The following is an 8,051-nucleotide window of genomic DNA, read 5'->3' on the forward strand; positions in this document are numbered from 1 at the left end:
AGTAAGAGTGGACATCCTTAAGTAAGAATGAAGTTCCTGACCATGGCTAGTTATTTCTCATGTGCTAATGTAGGTTTATATGTCCTTCTCTCTGGAAAGTATTCCTTGAACACATTTGAACTAAGTTTCCTTATACTTCTGTTATTTTCAGACTAAGCATATTGTTTGTTTCCTTCACATATGCCATTTATCAACATGGGTATTCTTATCATGTATTTGCCTATTAGGATACATACATTCGTCTTTGTCACTTCTCCATAATAAAAACTCACTGAATATAGGGTAATTATTTTTTTTCCATTTTTACTATTGCAATTTCAAGACACTTAATAGTACCTGATACATAATAGTCAACTAACAAATATATTAATTAATTAGTTAATTAATTAATTAATCAGTATTGGGCACTTTGATCAAATATTTGTTTAAGATAAATGTGGTAGTCAAGGTAAGAGTATTTTACATTTTTCTGGGCTGAAAGTGAAGAAGGATTCAACTAGGCCCTTGACTATAGGAAAAAGGAAGGGCAGACTTTAGAAAGAAAGTAAGACTATGTATGATTGAAACTAAGACCATAGGATTGACAGTGATAGGGCGGTGGCATCCAGAAAGAGTGTTACATTGAATGAAAGGATTCTACAGCATGAGGTAAAACGAAGCATGGCTATGTACTAATATGTTGGAGAAAAGGTAATGTGTCCAACTGTGTACATAGTAAGGATTCAAATGCATACAGTTATCTAAGGAGAGCCAAACAACTATCTAGATTTATAAATTTGAAACTCACAGTAATTATTTGAGTTTTCCATGTACAGGTGATTATTAAAATCATAAAAGTGATTAAGGTCTTCGAGGAAAGAAATGTAAATGGAAAGATTAGAGAGTAAGGTGGTGTACTTAGAGGCAGGTAAAAGGAGAAGAGTTTAAAATAGAAAAATGAGAAATTATGATTAGCAAAATACTTCTCGAAAGGACAAGAAAGATGAGTGTTTAAACAATGAAGAGTAATTAACTGTTAAATAAAATCCAGGTGACTGAAAAGTTATCTGAAGTACCCCCCCATTGATAAAATAAAGAAAAAAAAAAAACCAAAATGACATATTTTGTCTCAACCTATCCTAGGTTTAGAAACAATCTGACATTTGATGACTTTCTCTTACTCTTTCTCTTTCTCTCTCCCTTCCTTCCTTCATTTTCTTTCTTTTTTTCTGGTAGGGACTGATTAGAGGCTGGGCACAAAGACAAGGCAAAGTGGAAGGGCAAGGAAAAGTATTAGACTGCTTGTCTTGTCTCTTGATTCTTACAAGATAAGCAGTCTCCACTTACAAGTAGTCTAATCATGCTAGATTTTATGATAGGAATATTCTATTATAAAAATGTTATCTAGAGGGGTAGGGGGCACCTGTGTGGCTCAGCTGCCTTCGGCTCTGGTCATGATCCCAGGGCCCTGGGATCGAGCCCTGCATCGGGCTCTCTGCTCCACAGGGAGCCCGCTTCCCCTCTCTCTGCCTGCCTCTCTGCCTCCTTGTGATCTCTGTCTGTCAAATAAATAAATAAAATTAAAAAGAAAAAAAGAAAAAAAAATGTTATCATAGCCAGTAATTCTGATGACTATACATACAGATGACGGTCCTACACATTTCCAGCCTTGTTATTTTTTGCAAACCTTATGATCACCAAGGAGTAGCATTTACCATGTGCTTTGCTTCCTTCTCAGCTCTAACTTGGACCCAGCTCTTTGAGCTTTGGCATTTTCTGTGTGATGCCTTGTCTATTTGCATGCTTCAAGGTCAGCAGCTTCTCTCCGCACACAGCTTTGGTCTTACTGAGATAAATCTTTCAGATCCGCCAATGAAATTGTCATCTCTACCCAAAGAATTCTAAGTCAAGGGAAAACATGTGAAGACCAAACAAAGCAAAGCAAACCTTGCCAGACCAAGTAACTGAAAACAGAGGAAAAAAGTCTTCACTTTTTCCTCCTAATAGTCTAATCGTATTACATAGCTTTTGAGGCAAGATGCATAAGAAAATCTAAAGCACTTAATACAGTTTTAGTGTGAATGCTTAAAATAGATAAATGTGTTAAAAGGTGAGTAGGGAACATTTTCTTTAGAATTCAAATGTCAGGCCCCAATTTCAGATTTCACGATAACCCAAGGAATATTCTGACTGACATTAATTACTCATATAGGGCAGTGGGTGAGAGGTATCCACTGGGTTCAAGCCTTTGAGCCGCAGAGTCCAATTTGTTACCCAACGATAACAGATAGAGCCTTTCAAAGAACAAACTGACCCCTGGCCTGATGATATCTCCTGGCCTGATTCATTCCTCACAGATTCATGTTGCTGGAGTCATTATGAGTGACATATCACAGTCCAGGTCAAGAGGCTTTTGTCACATAAATCTCTTGGAAATTACTTAGGATTTCTACTATTCCCAGTTCATGTATAAAGAGTTCAGTTAGTATTATTATGTCAAAACTTTTGGCTCCCTATCCTCGGTTGATGGTTACCATGATGTTTAACCTTAATAGGCATTTTAAATAACGATGGCATCTAGTGTTCTTTTAAATGGTCTTGCAGTTTCTTTCTCCTCTACTTTTGTCCCACTCCAGCACATTGTGGATTATCGCCTGGATTTCTCTGGTCTGTGCAGCCATTGCTCAAGCACAGGGTTGGATTATTACCCAGAATCCTCTCCTCTGCACTGACATCATTTCAGCGCAGACAAGGATTATTACCACTGCATCCTCGCCAACTTTTAGGATTTTAGCTCTTCTCTCCAGTCCATCCTAGCAGTAATTTCTGCCTGTCCACCATAAGGTAAAGATTCTGCGGTAGCATGCTCTTCATGAATTCCCACCTTTGCACAGCCGAGCATTGCGACTCATACACAATAGATACTCAAGTACTCTTAGGTTCAATGGGTAAGGGCACATTAATGATTTAAATATATGGAAATATATAAATATATTGTAACATTACATTAGTCTAAATCTTTGTAATGCTGAATTCAGGATACTACAGATCCAGTTTAACCATTGCAAGTCACAAACCCTCTCTAACAGAAGAAATATGGAATATTATCTAATGTCCCTCCAAAGTTTACATTTTTCATCCTTCACTGCCAAATGTTTAACCAGTGTCATGGAAAAACACAACCACATGGATAGCTCAAACTTCCACCCATACTCCCCTCCCTCAAACTAAGAAATTTGCATATCTTAAGTTTTCTGTTGCTCAGCACCCTGTTGAATGTTTTCCTTAGAATCTGAAGAGGTACCCAAACACCTGCTGCAAACAGCCGAGTTGCTAACATCCACGGAAGGAGAATGCTTTTGCTTTCACAAGCTCATTGTGTGTGGGGGGGGTAACTTTTAAAATCATGCTCTGCATCCTCTGTAGAAAACTAAAGGGCAATTGCTCATCTACATTAAAAATAAGTATTGTGATAGAGATACAGCACAAGATATTATTTACAGACACATAAACATGAAATAATAAATGTGACTTAGATTAATAATTTTTTTCTGCTCTAGGAAGTTACCAAATAAATATATTTTACATTAATATTTAAAAAAAATCAAGATATTCACTACTCCCCTACATTCCTTGAACATCTTTGAGTTACAGCTGCTACCCAGTACCATCTTAAATTCTGAGCTATAAATGAAGAATTAGAATTGAGTAGTTCCTACATGCCTGGCTAAGAGCTTTACATGATTTGATATTTTAATCCCTTTTTACCCTTTTGATGCAAGCTACTATTCTCATCTTGATGTTACCTATAAGGAAAAAGAACCTGTAGCAAATTTGGTAGATTACAATTGCCTATAGCAATCTACCAAACTTGCTAAAGGTTACATAGCTAGTAAGTGATGGAGTTGGAAAATAGATGTGAGCAGTTATAATTGTGGGTCCAAGCTCTGTGCTTTTATTGATTACTTAGTCAGCTACTTGTTTGATCCTAAGGAATCAAGCCTGGTGGGCTAAATGTATCTAACAGAGAAGGATATCTCAGGTGCTGCTTTAAATAAAAGGAGAGAAATATTCATTTGCTTTGGACATGTTGACATGAGGATTTCAATGTGCATTGGATTAGTTTTGCCAATTTAGCAAATAAAAATACATGATGTTCAGTTTAATTTGAATTTCAGAGGATGGTGAGTGCTTTTTACAACATACATGTCCTCTGCAGTATTTGTTACATTCTTATATTTTTAAAAAACTATTAACTGGATGTCCTATAGTTTACCCGGCAGCTCAACATCAAAATCTATATGTCTGATAGATAATTGGGTATGAGCTCCAATGGTCTGGGAAGAGTTAGGATTGCAAATATGGAGTTGGGAGTCATCGATGTTCACTAAGTTTTACACGTGTTATAGAGTTCCTGCTGCTCTCAGGCCGCGTGCCATGTGCTATAGAAAAGTGACCATCACAAGCCATGAATAGATGAAATCATAGAGAAGCACTGATGTTTTAGAAAACATTTTTAAGGGGTGAGACATGGCCACAGAGTCGGAAGAAGAAGGAAAGATGCAAGGCTCAAGGCACAACCAGAGCTGATGTTATTTAAAGTCAAAGGAGCACATTGGTAGAAGCCAAATGCTTTGTAATATTGAGGATGAGGTCCAAGAGGTCATTACACTTGGAGTTTATCCACTATGGTAAACTGTTGCCTGAAGACAGTAACTAATTGTACAGTTGTAACCAAAATATTCAACAACGCAGAGCACATTTATTTTTCTGTCCATAAATAAAACAACCATGGGATCCTCTCCCTGATTATGTAGGTGGAGACTGGCAGAAAGTCAAAGATACCAATCAAGTGATTTGAAATAATTATCCTAGGAATAAGTGTTTAAATTGATATTTATTTTGTTTGATTTTAATGCAGAAAGATATTAATTATAAGTACAAAAATTAAAGAATGCATCGTGACTATGAAGAAACCTAAGATTTATTGGTGTTGGTGTTCTGCTGCTGCATTGCAAATTACCACAAAAGAAAGAGGCTTTAAACAATTCCCATTTAGTAACTCATAGTTCCTATAGGTCACAAGTTCTGTATGGCTCAATGGATTTCTCTGCTCAGGGTCTTACATTGAAGGAACTGGTCACAGGAGTCTTTTCTGAAAGATCTGGGGACAATTCCAATTCTGAGCTCATTCAGGATGTTGGCATAATTTGGTCCCTTGAGGTTATAGGAGCAAAGCCCTGCTCACCTGGCCATTGACTAGGAGCTGCTCTCATCTCCTGTAGGCCCCTAGCTATTCCTTACCAAGGGTCTTTTCAGAAAGTCATAGCTGACAATGTTGAATTGTCAATCAAATCCCCATCATTCAACTCCCTGGGACTTTTTCTTCTGCTACCACCTACAGAAAACTCTCTGTAAGATCAACTGACATGGGACTTACATCTGCCAAGTCCCTTCACAGCAGTACCTAGATCAATGTTTGATGGACTAACCAGGAAATGGCGGGGTGGGTGGGATTGCCTGGGTGGTTCAGTTTGTTGAGTATCTGTCTTTTGCTCAGGTCACCATCCCATGTTCCTGGGATTGAGATCAGGCTTCCTGCTCAGCAAGGGGAGCCTGCTTCTCCCTCTCCCTCTGCTATTCCCCCTGCTTGCTCTCTCTCGCGTGCTCTCTCTCTCTCTGTAAAGCAAATAAATAAAATCTAAAAAAAACAAAACAAAACAGGAAATGGGATCTTGGAAAATTGAAGGGATCTATAGAATTTGCCTATTACATTGTCCAACCACTTTTAAATTCTCCAGAGTTAAAAGGCACTTTACAACTGAAAGTGAAAGACTCTAAAACATGTGTTTAGGGACCTGAAAAATGTTACTTTGTGAAACTCTACAGTATTTCTAAGAAGTAATTATCACTGTTATCAGCTAAAGAAGCTTTTGCTCAGAATGGTTACATAACTTGCCCACGTCACACAGCTGTTTGTGTCACTCTGCCCACCCAAACCTTTGATAGCTCCATAATACTACATGCTCACAAACATTGCAGCAGTTTTCAATTCATTTTCAAATTCTAATTCTGAAATCATGAGTTATAATGATATAAGGGAGGTAAACTATAGTCAGACTAAATTTCAAGATCCTTTACTCTTCTGTACACAGCTGCAATGCCAGATAATAATAATAATAATAATGGGTACCTATTATGATAATTTTAACTTTAATTTCTCCATTCCTAAGTAGAACATTAATTCTATGAAGACAGGGGCTCTGTCTAATAAAACATAGTAAGTTAATGCCAATATTCCCATGTCCCGAGAATTTCATCTTAGATACAATAGTGGCTGACATGTTCACCAAGTAATATCTAGTTACACCATACCTGAGATACTCTTCAATCACAAAGAATGGAACAATATTGCATATGTGCCTACTTATACATAATCTATAATTTAAATTAAAGAAGGCAGGGAACGGTTGAAAAAGTAATCATGACTGTTTTGTGTTATCAATAAAAATAATATAGTCTCATAACTTTACAGGACTGACTGTCACATAAGTTCTGATTTTCATAAATATGTTTTATGTTCAGGAGGTTGCTTTACCATTTTAAGTAAAACCCATGTGAAACTGTAAACCGTAATACAGATCAGCTAGGTGTTAACTAAACTATGGCAAAGTCATTATTTGCCTCTAGAATAAAGTCCAAAAAAAGGTGCATTAAAAATTCCAAGCTCCATTCTATGCTAATAAAAATAAAACAATAATCATTGTTATTATTAATATCTAATAATTACAGATTATGTATAATGTACCCAGAAACAAGACTGAAATGTCTGTCTGTATGTGTGTGTGTGTGTGTGTGTGTGTGAGATACACACCTCACATCCACCATATGAAATCAGTGCTATTAGCATTCCCATTTTACAACTGAGGGGAGTAAAACTAAGAACATTTAAATAACTTGCTCAAGTTACACAGCTAGTAAACAGTGGAATTAATTTTAAAGCTATGCAGAAGTTCTGTTTTAAAAAAAAAAGTGTTTAGTAACCCATAGCATAGCAGATGGTACCCTTTCACAATTATTGTTTTTAATAATATTTTTAGCTCAGAGAAGAGTTTGAAAAACATACATATATATGTATTCACATTATTCAGACATAGGCATATTTCTGCATTTCTCTCTTTTGTTTACTGCACATTTAAGGCATTCTGTACTTATTTTAAGGTATGGAATGTAGGTCTGCTGCACAATAATTAGTCTGCTAGTAGCATAAATAAGAATGCTGTTCAGTGAATTGGTAAACATAAATTAAAGATGTATAAGCAGTAGGTAATATTTTTCCTAGACTGTTATATATAACTCTAGTCATAGAAAGCTCATGGTTTACACAGATGGATGTACTGATTCCCTATTTAACTTACCTCAGCAAACATGTATTTAGCATTTTCAGTGATGTAGAGACCCTGTCAAGATCCTCTACCTTTTGTGGAACTAAATGTCTAGTAGGAGGTCTAGTAGGAAATATTTATAAATTACTTTGATACTTGACAAAATAAAAGAGATCGAAGAAGGATCACTGAGCTCCAGTTGTATTTATTGGGGAAAACATAACAAAGATGTGGGTTGATGTCTCAGCATGGTCTTGAAGAATTTCAGTGGTTGATGAAGAACATTCCAGGCAGAGGAAAAAATCCATGCAAAAGCACCAAAGTGAGTTAAAAACAAGATAGTCATGGAACAGCAGTTTAGTTCCCTTTGTATAACCTATGAAAGTCTGAGATGATAAAGTTAAAATAATTAGATAAACCAAAATTGGGCAGAGCCTCAAATATCAGAGTTTGACATTTGTGTATATTCCTCTATAGTATAAAGTGAATACACTAAATCTCTTTCCACTGGGAAAATTAGGTAATCAAGTTAATATTTCACAAAATTAAGTCCAGATAGTATGTGGAAAACAGATTGAAGAGAAACTGAATGTAAGAAGATTAGGCAGCAGATATTAAAAAGTATCTTTTATTATTCATGTGATCTGCATGTGTCTTTGCTTTCCCATTTCCAGATGAGTACCTAAG

This window comes from Mustela nigripes, chromosome 1 (assembly GCF_022355385.1).
Source record: "Mustela nigripes isolate SB6536 chromosome 1, MUSNIG.SB6536, whole genome shotgun sequence".
Classification (NCBI taxonomy): Eukaryota; Metazoa; Chordata; class Mammalia; order Carnivora; family Mustelidae; genus Mustela; species Mustela nigripes.